A 14879-nucleotide genomic window follows, 5' to 3' on the forward strand; every position below is an offset into this window, starting at 1 on the left:
AGGAAAAGGTTAGGTTTTTTTTGTTTTGTTTTTGTTTTGTTTTGTTTTTGATAAACAGCAATACTTTGAACTGGATTTAGGTCTTAGCAAAGTTTCAATAATGAGCAACATTTTCCCAGACGTCTTGACCATTCTCTTTATGCATACCATAAAGTGCAGAGGATCATAGGACAATAATATGTGGTGATAAACTTGTTTGATTACACTTCCCAGGTGCTGCTGGGTCCAATTATCTTGGTGCTAAAATATCTTCTAATTGGGTGTGAAACACACATCAGAGTTAATTACACTGTACACTACTATACAGGCTTGAAATAATTAAGACTGTTTTCATTTCTCAACTGGCCTTGAAAAAAAAACACATTCATTTTAAGTTTCAATCCTTGGAGATTTCACTGAAACTCATGAGATCAGCTAGATATGAATTTATGCAAATTTCTAACCCTGGAATCTTATTGAGACCATAAGCCTCTTATCATAACCTAGATACTTTGATCTACAAAGGTATAGCTATCTGTGTCTTATGAGTGGCATGTGCCCTTGAAAACTGAGAAATCAAAACATTATGGAGGAGGATCGGTAGGGGAAGAAAGGGATAAAGAAAAGGGGGGTAATCAGAGGGGGGAATGAAACATGAGAGACTATGGACTGTGAGAGACAAACTGAGGACTTCAGAGGGGAGGGGGTGGGGGAAGGGGATAGCCTGGTGATGGGTAGTAGGGAGGGCACGTATTGCATGGTGCACTGGGTGTTATACGCAACTAATGAAGCATCAAACTTTACATCGGAATCTGGGGATGTACTGTATGGTGATTAACACAATATAATAAAATAAAAAAAAAAACCATTATGGGATGGGAAGGTCAGCCNAACTTTACATCGGAATCTGGGGATGTACTGTATGGTGATTAACACAATATAATAAAATAAAAAAAAAAAAAAACCATTATGGGATGGGAAGGTCAGCTATATTAAAAAATTATATTAGTCACTTAAAAGTACTATTTTGGGGAGTTCGTCCTCACAACAAATATTGGATTTCCAAGGCCAACTGTCTACAGAATATTGATTACATAATACATGAACAGTATTGAAAGAATTGGAAGATTAAAACTAAAATGATCCCCACATCTACAAATCATGGAAATACATTAGAGTTGTGATTATCTACCACAAGAAGATCTAGCATTTTATCTTTAGGGCAAAAATGAAAGACATACTCTTCACTAAAATCCTGTGTCATTTAACCTAAAATTCTGTATCTATATCATCTATCTCCATTTATATCAAAGAGCAAATTTAAAATTAATATGGGTTACTAATCTTCTGAAAGGGTAAATAGATGCCGAAAGATGATAATGAGTTAGAGTGTCAGCAACTTGTTTCCCAAAGCCTCTGGACCCACTATTCCAGAAGTCTGCGGTCACGTTGAATATTCCCCTTTTGGATCATCTCCTGGCTTTAGTGTACTGACTCATGATATCTGCTAGGTGTTTCTTGACCTGGCTATCACTCTAGTCACTAGCTGACTCATCCATGCTGTCATCGGCTTCTTCCATTATACTTTACTTCCCCAGGCTCCATCCATCACCTGCTGCTCTCCTCCTATCTTACTATACCAGTAGTTCATGCTCCTTTGAGCCAACCTTTCTGCCATTACTCATCCCATGCATGGCAATGCTTCGCAATTAAATGTTAAATCACAATAACTCATCTCAAAAAATGGTTCACTCTACAGCGGCTATAAAATAAAGATCACAAAGTACCTTAGAGTCTTCTGCCTGTTAAATCACTTCAGAGTCAGGGTTTTTGGATGAGGATTTCTTTAACTCATTTTCTCATTCTTGAGTAATTTGATCTTAAATCTTTGGTGACACACTTTTCACCCACCAGCATGGAACTTGAGTTTCCTCACTTTTTCCATATCATTTCAATGAATCATTTCACTAACCTGAGCAAAAACAAAAAAAAAATCTGAAAGTAACCAATGGTTATGATGTTCAAACTTTTATTTGTCTTTTGCTCCATTGTCACTTTGGGAACATTGAGTATTGACAGAAGCCATGTCATGTTTGATAAATAGATTATTGACTCAATAGATCTACAACATAAAGCATTAGCAAGAATTAATGTACCTGTACTTTGCCCAGTTTGTAGGTAAAGATTAAAGTATTTAGAATACTTGCTGACTTTTAATTTGTTATTCTTGAAAATTCGGTCCAAATTCAAATTTGGATTTCACTTGGATCCTTTAAGAAGATAAATAGAAGGCAAAAGGGGAATGTGCTTTTTAATCTTAAAAGCTAGATAATTAAACTTTTATGATGAAAAGAATAAGTATCACTGATTAAATTGATTTTAACCTTGTTAATTTATCAAAATGGAATATAGTTTTGTCATCACAAATAAAGCCACTTTTCCACTTTTTAATTTCATTTTGTATTGTATTCAAAACTCTTGAAATTTCTAAGTTCTGGTTAATTCACATAACACTTTATACTTAGAGAAGTCTGTAGAAGTATTGAATGACTGTAATTCCTTTTTTTTCTATTAGTGCTACTAGAACATACATTCTTTCATTAATTCCACAAGCATTCATTGAATATCTCCAATACACCACTCTTTAGTGAGACAACATCACGCAGATTCAAGATCTGAGCCATGAGAACTCTACTGGATGAAAGAAGTATTTATTGAATAATCACATTAATACATTATGACAAACTATGAAACAAGAGAGGAATACCAGCTTGAGTCTGAAGATCAGGGGCACCTTCCTGGCCTTTGAGAACTGAAAAGAAGAACTCTCCAACCAGGTTAAAGGAAAGGTTTGCTTTGTGGACAAAATGGAAGCATGACTAAGGTTCCAGGGTAGAAGGAAGCCTGTCATGCTAAGGAACACTGAGAAAGCCAGAGTGGCTGGAGCCAAGGAAGTTAAGGAAGGCGGTGCTGTCATGGCATCCGTTCTGTATTGTCCAAGCCTCTGTTCCATCCGCATGACTCCGACCCCACACCCTAAACAAGGCAGCTGGTTCTGAAAAGACAGGGACTGGGTATCTCATGTAGAGGTAAGCCTTCAGCGGATCTCTGGCAGTTTGGTCTGGTTGGTTTAGATTCAGGCATGAAAACTGCTGTCCACCCACGTTGGTGCCCTGATCTCACCCAAACTCACTTCCTCAATATCGTTGGGGCTTTACTGCACATAGAGTGGAGCTGACAGCACAGGCTTTCATACCGGGGCCTGTTCTGGAAAGATGGCTCCGAATGGAAATCTGAGGGCCAAAACAGGTCTGATAATTCCAAATTTTATGCTAAAGCAGATTGCATTGTAACTGGTCTTTGATGTGTTCTTAGAATCTAATAATAACTTACAAAATGAAGACAAGCATCTGTCTGGAAGAACTTTTAAAGTGTCTTATGTAAAATGCTTTGCAATCGCAAATTACCAGAGCTGTGATTTAAATGGTCTTCTTTCGTTTTTACTGTGGGGATGAATAGTAAGGCTCAGAAAACACGTTCATTTATATTTTGGCAGAAACTTGCATGTTATAATCCTGTAAGTGTGCGATCAGAGGACATGGGGCTGGTAGAAGCATGTTCCACACGCGTGGTAGAATAACATGCCCTTTACAGAAATAAATTAAACATAAAAGATTTTAGATAGAAGTGATAAACACCAGATTATAAGCCCTTTACAGCCTAGATCATATCTTATTAGCACAATAAATGTCACAGCTTGGGGAAAAGTAAATTTGCTAAGTAGAAACAATAATGAATAATTGAATGAATGACTGGATACCACCGAGAGTGTACTCAGCACCCTAAAATTTTAATCTGGAGTGAACTGCAGTGTGAACTATGGACTTTGGGTGATAATAGCGTGTCAATGCAGGCTCATCAATTGTAACAAATGTACCACTCTGGTGGGGATGTGACTGTGTTGGGGGCAGGAGGTAATGGGAGGTCGCTGTACATTCCACTCAATTTTGCTGTGATCTAAGACTGCTCTGGGGCGCCTGGTGGCTCGGTCGGTTAAGTGTCTGCCTTCAGCTCAGGTCCTGATCCCAAGGTCCTGGGACCTAGCCCTGTGTCAGTCTCCCTGTTCAGCGGGGAATCTGCTTCTCCCTCTCCTTTTGCCCCTCCCCCTGCTTGCACTCTCTCGCCCTCTCTCTCAAAAAAAACCAAAAAAAACAAAACAAAAATCTTAGAAAAGTAATAAAAATAAAAAATAAAACTGCTCTAAAAATAAGCTTATTTTTTTTCATTTAAAAAATTTAATCTGGCAAATAACCTTAATTGTTATGGAAACAATGATATTTTCTGTCACAGTGAAAATTTGGATTTACAGTATCTGCCGTATAAGGCAGCTCATCGCCCTGTAGCTTAACATCTCTGCTAAACAGGTACTGTGTGGTAGCCGTAACTGGGCCATCAATACAATGCTTCCTGTAGTCTGACACTGTATGAGGCAGCTGTGCTGGCTCCACGCAAGAACCATGTGGAATAGCTCTGACTTTTATTCCCAACTTGTAGATAGGGGGGAAAAAAAAAGTGAGTCTCAAAGAGGTTAATTAAGTTCCCTAAGGTCACACGGATAGCTTCTGTCAGAGGACTAAAAATGATTCTTACACATATCTACTTAAGGTAGCTAGCTAACTCTTAAGCTTGTTTCAGTTAAGAGTGGATAGAGAAGGTGGGAAGAAAGAATCCCTTCCTTACCCAAATATGCTTTGCTCTCTTAGAAAAAAATGGCAGGTAGATACACCTTATGAAACTAGATTTAAAGATAACCAGAAAGGTTAAAAGACAAATAAAATAAAATAAAATAAAATTAAATTAAATTAAATTAAATTAAATTAAAATAAAAAAGATAACCAGAAATGCTAATGCCAGATGGGACCATTAGATCATAAAGGAAGCTCAAGTTGGGTTGGGAAAGATGCACAGGAATGCAAATGTCAGTGTTCCTGCTGCCGTGGAAGGCCAAGGCAGACTCCGCTCTTGGCTACGCTTTAGGGCAAATGCAGTTGTATGTCAGTGTGGGTGGAAGCGAGGCACAGGGAAACACATGAACAAAGGTGTGACTATGCATATTCAGGGCATAGCAAATTATTGTTTAAAATAGATCTTTAACTATCATCTTGAAAACGTCTAAGTTTCTACCACCATCAAAATTAGTCACAGGGAGTTCTAAGGAAAATCCCCTTCATGAGTTTCTGACTCTGTGGTCCCGTGTGTGATAGCATCAGGACAAAAGAGAGGTTATGTCAGTATCCTCCAGGAGCTTACAATCAGAAGAGAAGAAAGAAAGATTAAAGCAGGCCAACGCGAACCCCGTAAAACAAATGTTCTGAACATCTAGGTCAGTTTGAGGACCATGGCAAAATGTGGCATTTATTGGAAAATCAGGACAAAAAGCAAACTACAATAATTTAAGATATCTTTCCCACTTCCTAGCGCATCTGGGCCAAGTTTCATGTTTGATCAAAAGAGGCCCAATTCTGTAATTTCTGCTCATGGGCGAGTAGGCTAAGAAGTAGGTGGAGAAAAAAAAAACAAACAAGAAATTCTTCTTCATCATCTTTTTGTAGCCAGAAATAAAGCAGATTTAATCCCATCTGGGGGCTGTAGTCATTTTTCAAAATCAATTTTTTGAGACACCGTTGTCTTATGTTTACCTTCTAGGTGTCTACTTTCTCAAGGTAACAGAAAGGTTCACAAGGATTCTTATCTCCAAGTGATAAACAGATGCAAACAGAGCCAGGCCTATCTGGGCTACCACAGGCCTGTTTGACTAATTGCCCTGATAGATCATTCTCCTGATGCCTGATGTTGTTATTGTACCCAGCATCGCTGAGATAGCACATGTTTAACCCCTGACCTTCCAGCTGCCTGGACCACATTGCTCTGGAACGAACCATTCTCCATCATCACTTCCTCCCCATGGCAGCCAGGGAAAGAGATCTGTTTCTAAGCAAATAGCAAAGGCTCTGACCCCGTCATGAGTCACCAGTCTGTCTCCCCACTTCCAAGATTCCCCCTTTATATATTTATTCAGCTTGTCAGAGTTCCTGGCAAAGAGGATCATGATATTTGAGGTAAATAGGATTCATGCCAACGCTGGGAGCAGTAATTCCATAAATCCGAGATGCCTGAAGTGACTTCTGTGGGCATCCTATGAACCAATCCGTTCAATCCTACCCTCTTTTCAGGTACCTTTTCCTTTAACACAAATGATAAAATAGCAAAAGTCACAGAATGAACAACAACAAATATTCCAGGGCCATTTGTTACAATGTAGGGAAATACCTCATTATTCTGTGCCCTAGGGCACTGGCTGAAATTTCTGTAAGACTGGCTAAATACTACTACTGGCAGCAGAAGTGAGAAGCAAATGTATTTTATCTTAGATAGGTCAGCTTTTTTTTATTGCATGCTTCACACATCTTATTCACAGAACTTACACTCATCAAGTTTTAACGGATACTGCCAACACTCAGTGATTCAGCTGCTGACAGCCTGGCCGAGGAGTGCTGTGCAAAAATTTCACATTATGCAACATTATAGAAACATTACATGGGAATAACACAATGGCAAGTGGTGGTTATAACGACCATTTGTGTTAATTAATGAAATATTGTCTTTACAGAGAGGCAGAAAATATACGGAGAGAACGAAAAACGTTATCTTTATGGAGTATATTTGCATTTCTGTTCATTTTCTTTAAGCAACCCAAGCTTAAATAGACATAAAATATTAGAGGCTATCGCATTGGGGGATAAATGATCCATTTTGTTACATACTGTATTTCAGCTTTCACTAAACCATTTAACATAGATTCAATGCATTACGGCTTAATTATAAAATAGCTCCATCTTTCCAACACTTTTTCAGCCGTGTCTTTAGACCTTTAGTAACATTTCAACCAAAAAAAAAAAAAGAGCATATTTGTTTTGTGAAACTAATTATTGAATACTAATGTTATCAATCATTATTATCCTTCCCACGTAGTAAATCTGATATTTTCCTCTGCCCATTAAGAAAGCAAGATTGCAATGCGTAAAATATTGAGTGGATTGACAAGATATTGAAAATGCCTGAGGGAAAACCAGGCAAATAGTCAAAGTTATGCGTGTCTATGGGTTTGCACTAAAGCAGAACATGACACAAAAGGGGCTCTCATTGCCAGATGATCTAGGTTTAGCTTCATCTAGGGATCCTCGAGGTCATTTTCCTGAATTTCAGTTTTCTCTTAAATGATGTTAATGAAGCCTTTCTAACCAGCTTCTCCTGAAGTTTAAACGATATAGGATCCCCAGCATAGTGGTGGGAATTAAAGGAGAGCAAATACTTGATTGATCCAAAGTCCTTTCCTGCCCTTTCCTGTACAACTGCCAGAGATTCCACTTTAGTGAAATTTACCTTCATGCTACTTAAAGAAAAATGTTACTGAGCTCGCACGAGTTTTGGAAATCCTGACCCACCGTGAGCTAGCTTGTCTTCTGAAAAGGAAGAAAACTAAAGTTAAACATGAACAAGGCTTGTCCCATTGAAAGACAGAAAGAAACAAAGGTGAATTTCTATGAGCAACAACAAAAGTTAGATTTCTTTTGTTTCTTAGAAAATTTAGGGGGGCATGCCAACCAACAGGATTGTGTGGGGATGAAGCTCAGAGGCTAAGGATGTTACAGGATAAAAATTAACCAAGGCTCTGATGAGAAGCAATTCTGGCTTTTTTAGCAACTTAAGACCAATTTATAGAAACTTCAGACCTGGTTCCTTCATCTATAAAATGGATAATCATATTTGTTTCACAAAATTATACTAGGATCAAATGATATAATGTGAGTAAAGCACTTAGCCTAGCAGAGAAGACAAACTTAACAAATGTTACTTTAAAGTTTGTAGTATTAATATTAATTAATAGTGTGAAATGATTTGAAAGCAATTGAGAATACCAGATTCTTTTTAGAGTGTTAGGGTTCTCACTTTCTCACAGATATTTCTCTTCCTCATCATCTCTTAAATACTAATTCATGTTGAAAGTCTTTGCCAATTTCCCTTTTCTCATGTCTTTTCTAAATCTTTAGACAGTGGCGCCCATTCAAGTTAATGTCAATACAGCATCCCGTGTTAGTATGAGATCTAGAATGCTGGATGAACAAGAAAACACTCCTTTCATGTATTTTTTTTGTAATTTATACATGCAAAGCCTAAACTTAATCACATCTCCAACATTTGGATCCAATAATGCAGAAAGTTGGGCAAATAATTTACCAGATTTTCAATGACTTCAAATAAAGTTTGACAAATATGGGGAAATCTAGACCAAGAATTTTTCTATACCTGGTGTCAGTCTATCTCTCTGTGGATCTACCCATCTATCGATCATCTATCTATCTATCTATCTATCTATCTATCTATCTAATCTGGTATAGCATTTTGAAATGATATGTTCACAAGTGAAAAGTTTGCTCTTTGTAGTGTCCAGTTTTCTTTGCAACAAAAAGAAGTCAACTAGTTCTGTAGTGTATTTAACTAATTGATACCCATTACCCTGCCAATTTCTATACAAATACATTGTGGGAAAACTACTTTTTGATATACTAACAACCAACAGACATCACACAGCTCAAGGACTACTGTAATGCTCAGTTTATGGGTTTAACATCTCAGTAATGATATTTTTAAAGCACAGCTCTCTTTAAATAAACGTAAGTAATTGGATTTTCTTCTGTATAAAAAACTGTGTCAGATAAATGCTATAAATCTGAAAGCAGAAAAGTAGAGAAGAAATAGTAATTTATAAGCCACAATGGAGTGTTTCACAATTTTTGTTTAGCAAAACATATTTTACTCTGCTTACACCTTGATCTATAGTACCCCACTGATTACAAGGCTGTAAATTGTGTGAAGAGCTCTGCAGAAAATCATAAAAGGGCAGCGAGGGGACCTTATATCATGGAATCACTTGGTCCCTAAGACTCAACCAGGACTTTGATATTTAGTTTAAACACAACCATATATTTTTATTAATAATGAATAGAACCACTTGTTTCAATTTCATAAGCCCAATGCGTGAAAACTGGTGAGATTTCTATTACCCATGACCTGGATATTAATCCTTTGATTAAAAAAAAAATTCTCAACTTTTCAAATGTTGACTTAATGCTGAAACAATGAGAAACAACTTTCCCAGCAATTTTGGCACATTGAACTGAGAAATCAGAGTGGCCATTCTTTGTTCATGAGGAGAGCTATTAAAAATGCTTTTGGTACAGGAAATACTTTTTTTCTCCCCAGATATTAGAGGATATCTTCAGGAAACTCGGCAGATTAATCATGTGAGCCCTGGCTCAACTTTATTTAGAAGTAAAGCAAAAGATTTAACACTCAACCTAAAATGTAAAATTCCTCTTTCAGTATTTCATGATGCTCATATCTCTTGTTTGAGTTTTTCTGTTGGCTCAGAAACTGATAGCAAAGTTTTCTCTCTCTCTCTCTCTTTTTTTTTTTTTTAGTAGTGGGCCAGGGGAAAGATAAAAGGAGAATGTGGATTAAATTTGCCTGGATTTTTAACACGAAACCACAAGATTAAAAAAAGAGTAATGTATTTTTTTTTTAATTCACAAAGTAATAAGCCTAAGCATTGAAGTTTCTAAACTTTCAATTTGTGTTGACATAATGACTACGTACAAGTTGTTTTTCAAAAGGTTTCTGAATAAGAAAACTTTATGAAAAGAAAGAAGGGCTCCTTCATTCTTAGTGGGATTCAGAGTATTCTGCTTTTTTGGTAGAATTTTTCAAAACAGCCCAGAACTGCCTTTTCTAAAAGATATTCTAAGACATGTATTTCCTTACACTTCCTCAGGAGAAGATATAACTTGTATCCATTTTGCTAAAACCCAAGGCCATTCCCTTTGGCTGAGACTTAGAGAAATCACATGGACAAAAGTACATATTTTGCAATCACTGCTCTAAGCCCAGGGCCAAACACTAGAGGGAATGGTTGGAGAAGAGGAGGGGATGGACACGGAACATCTCAACTCTGTTTTTAAGGAAGCTATTTGCTGACTGGGAAACTGGAAATGACATAAAGTAAATTAAAAACCCATTTCCGAAGCCACATTTCAAGTGCAGCTTGAGGCTCTGCTGCAAACAAGGATATAGATGATGTAGAGAGAGGGTTGAGTTTGAGACAGGGGTGTCTCCTGGAGGATGCTAGGTTAGGACAAGTCTCGAAGATGGTGTAGAAAATGAGCTGGGTAGCCTGGAGGGGTGGGGGGGCAGGCAGAGTCATCTGGGCAATGATGTGGGCACTGAAGCCAGAACTCTCTATTATTTCCCCCATCCCCCATGCCCCTGAGGACATTCAGGAAACACCTAGAACTACGAGCTGCATGTGTAGACTTGTTCTTATCCATGCAACTTCTTCAGAACCTCAACTCGAGCACGCAAGTCAAAAGTATATATTTTAAAGTTGCGTCTTGTCTATCTCCTGGGCGGGGGTACCCACATGATAGTCACTTCCCCGAAGTTCAGTTTCCTTATCCGTCAAATGGAGACACTCACAATGGAATTGTGTGCATTGATTTATTTAATGTGCGCACAAAATTGAGTCAAGTGCCTGGTACCAAAAAAGCACTCAGTGCGTGCCTGTTGTCAGTATTACAATTACGGAGTTTATTCCCGAGAATCAAGATAACTGGAGCAGCTTACATGATGATTTGCAGGATTTCACCTTCAACTATCGGCAGTGTGAATGGAGTGAATGAAAAAGGTGGATGAAGCCTTTATGACAAAAAGAAGGCATTCACTTGGCGATGTTCCCGTAATTTGGGGGGTGATAGCTGGAGACTGAAATTCCATATTTTACCCACTACCCACCTTCTCCCTGGGTTACAATTACCATGTTAAGTTGTAACGAAAGCATAAGGTCCTACTTAGGTACATGATAGGTGAGTATTTTTTGACTGAGAACCTGTGAGAGGGTGTAAGAGTCTGAACTCAAGATCCTCAAAGATCACTTAAAAAAATCTCTCAAAGAACACACAGATACAAGGGATAACCGTGCAATATTTTACCAGCTAAGGCAGTTTGCTTTGTAACAAAGAGCACATGTGATATAACAATGACAATGCAAACACATAAGAATGTGCCTTACTTCTTCTTGTATTGGTCTTTGTTTTATTTTAGATGAAAAACTAGAAATCTTACATGGGCTGATGCATTTTTAAGAGAATTCACCACACATTTTGGGATCCTATGGTAGTGTTTTAAAGGAACTGGATATGAGAGTAATAAAAATATTTTTTTTAATGTTCAAACGTCCCAGGGTGTTGGCCTGTATATCCGTTTCTCAAACAGTGTCTCCTGCAAACTCCAGCTTCAGGAGAGAAACTTGAAAGGCAGCATTTCAAATTAAATGCCCTCAATATGTTTATCTCCATGGGTAATTTGTAACAAATCTGGAATAGCAATTTTCCGCCAAATAAAATACTGCAAAAGATGACTTTTTCCCCCCCTTTTTAAAGAACAGGTCCTGGTCAAGAGACTATAAAGAGGTTCTACTAGTCAAAAGAAATTACCTGCAGTCCTTTGGGCCCTATAATTCCTGAAAGATCAGGTGCTGTGTCCCTAAGAAAGTTGGCTGGTGCAGGGGAAGTGGCAACCCACTGAGAAAACCTAGGAGAAGGGAACTTTCAAAGCTCTCCACTAAGTTTTAGCAGCAAGATTTCCCATTAGCCTGGCCAGCTTGTTTAGACACCAAATTTACATTCCCCTAGAGGAAAGAAAAACAAATTTAGAACATGAGGGTCCCTGGTCCCCAGAAAATAAACCTGCTTTTAAGTAGAAAGAGTAAGAACTGATTATGTGGTTCTCTTATTTTTCTAAGTCAGGCAAGTTCATTTTTCAAAAAAACAAAACAAAACAAAACAAAACAAAAACACATGCTTATGCAAGGAAAGATAACCCAGAAAAGCAAGTGCAGGCTCTGGAAAAGATTAGACTGCAGAGGGGAATTTTTAATGACAACTTTAGTGTCAAATATGTTTTTTACTAGCTAATTAAAGTAATCACAAATGCCATTGCATTTTTTTTTTCCCTTGGATCAGCAGAGATGAAAATGGCCACTCTCTAAATGCTGCTTCGGTTTCAATGTAGAGGGCTGGAATTGAGTTACGTTGTGAATGGAGAGAATATACGGTGTTTTCTATGTGTAGCTTGACAGTTTGCTTGTGCTCCATGGCTAAATTTTAAGCCATCCCCAGTAAAAATGAGAAAAATGTTCAGAAAACCAAGTGTATTTATTTAAAGGATTATCATTATGTATTTCCTACCTTTTTTGATGTAAAAATGTCCCATGTCTAGGAAATGGTGATGGTGAACAGTCCTTGTGTTCTCTCCCAGTGTCTATAATGCATACAATGTGACATTAGCTATATGTTAATTTTAAATCTTTTTATTTATTTTATGAAATTAAACTATCAAGAACCGTCCAATGTATACTGGAGGCATTTACCACTATTTAGAATGCTTAATTCACAAGGAAATGTGCTTTATTTCACGTGCATTTGGGATGAAAATGTAGCAAGGACATCTAGATAGCATTGTCCAGCATGCGTTTTGGGAGGCAGAAATCATTATCTGTGTATGTCCAAGCATGGCATCATGCTGTGACATTTTGACCTTCCAAAGCTTTGAAAATCTGAGATGCCCCAACGACCACTGAATCCAAGGACCCTCTTCTCCTGAGATCTCCTTCTCTCCAAGGACTATCCTGCAGTCACTCTTTCTTGAAGAGGCTTTCCTAGAACTGTTAGTTTTCCAGCTTCACAGAAATGAACACACTAGCAAAGTCAGGCAGTGGTTCACAAACCCAAAAGAGAAAAGAGCCATGCTTTCACAAAGAACTAAAAAGGGCTTCCAGGAAACTGACACTCAGTCCATGCATGAGTCAATAGCATTGCCAGCCTGGCACCCAAGAGTGGCAGAAGAGCTGGTAAAAGGGTGGTAGATTGGAAATAAATGTTGCAGGCTGACAGGTTGAAAATCTGATTGCCTGGTATTCCTGTCACAATGCATAATGATGTGAAAATGAACAAAGCCTGGGTAAAATGTAAGTCTAATTATTGCGAGTAGAAGCAAATGCAGGGGGCCGAATGATAGAAGCTGACAGATCCGAAGGCATCCTATTCCTTTGCAGCCAGCCAAATAGTTTGATGACAGAACGTTTGTAGTACTTAGCCTGGGGGTGCGGCTTCTTGCCCCTTCCTTCTAGCTCGTGGACTATCCTATCAGGATTGTGGATAAGACAGAAGAAAACTGTAGAGATGAAATTTAGAACGTGATGACTGCGAGTCCCCAGAGGTGCCAAGAGAAGAGTCTGACAATTAGGTTAGCACCAAGCAGCATCTGGTAGGAGTTAGGGTCCTGTCACTCATTAATCATGACTTCCATCTCCAGTGATGGAGAACACCCTGGATTCAGTGTTTCGAGTTCTTGGAACCGCATAAATCTTTTGGCACCCATAGATAAGCGAGGATGTTTCCCCTAACTGTCTTAGAGTTATGGAGAGTTCCCAGAGGCATAAAGGTAATATAAAGAATCTTCCTTGTGGCCAGCATAGGAGGAATTTTGCATCAAAGGTCATATGCAAGTCTCTCTGCTACTCATCTAAAACATTATATTGAAAATATTCAAGTTCCTGTGGTCTGAGAAATGTCAATACCTCCATCAGTTTATGTCCCATGAACTACGTTTTGGTTTTCCTAGTGAACAACTGGAGGCCAATGGTTTTAAGTTATTGTATAATTGTCCCTAGTATAATCCTATAAAATAAAACAATCCACATTCTAGGAATAAACCTGTTCGTAAATTCAATAATTTCTCTGATTCCCAATATGTTCATTTATGGTTTTGACCTGGAAATCAGGGTGTGCGAAGGAGGGGGATTTCTATTCTGTCCAACACAAGGAGTTTCTACAACGTACTTAGTTTGGCTTCGGCAGTAATGAAATTTTGGAAGAGAATTCTGGGATTCTTCCCCACTTATCAGAGATGTCACACCTCTGTGTCTTCGCTGCTGTTTTAACTACAGAATAAAGCTCTAAGCACGAAATCCTGGGAAAGCATTAAACTGGGATAGATATTCTGGCTTCTTGGCCCAGCTCCACGCTTTCTGATTTGTGCAACTACCAGAAATGGCTCAATATCTCTAGACCTACGATTCTCAAAAAAGAGCATAGCAGTAAACACTCTCAATTACCTTCCAGCACTGAGTCTCTATCATGTTCTAAAACCTCAGATCCCTTCACTATTATCATTCCTTTCTCCCTGGAAATGAGGGAGCAGATGATCACTAAGCACTCTTCCAGGTCTGAGGTTCTGTGCTTTTTGATATCTAATTTAACTAATATGTCCTGAGCATTTATGCATGCAGTTCACTTTCACATGGACTATCTCCCTAGAAAAGACACTATTAGTCCGGTTTTATAAAGTAAAAAAAAAAAAAAAAGTACCAAGTTGAGGTTAAAGGTGCTGCTTGAGGTCATATACTCAGTGAGTAGCTGAGTTGGGATTTCACCTCATCAGGGAATATTTCCAAACCCATGACTCAGTTTATCATAGTGAAGCCACCTTAAGTCTCTTAAGAATTATCAGAATTTGATCTTCAGGCCTTTTCCTTAAAAACTTCTGGAAGTGCCGGTGGCTGTATCACTTGGAAGCTTAGTAGACCGGCCCACTCAGCCTCCAGAGCTCTGCAACCTCACCAGATCTCTATCAAAATCCTCTTCTGTAGGAAGCTGCTGTCTGTACAGGTTCCAGGGGGACAGGCAAGTGTGAGTCCACACCCAAAACATCTTGACATGTTTATT

The sequence above is a fragment of the Ailuropoda melanoleuca genome, chromosome 14 (genome assembly GCF_002007445.2).
Source record: "Ailuropoda melanoleuca isolate Jingjing chromosome 14, ASM200744v2, whole genome shotgun sequence".
Lineage (NCBI taxonomy): Eukaryota > Metazoa > Chordata > Mammalia > Carnivora > Ursidae > Ailuropoda > Ailuropoda melanoleuca.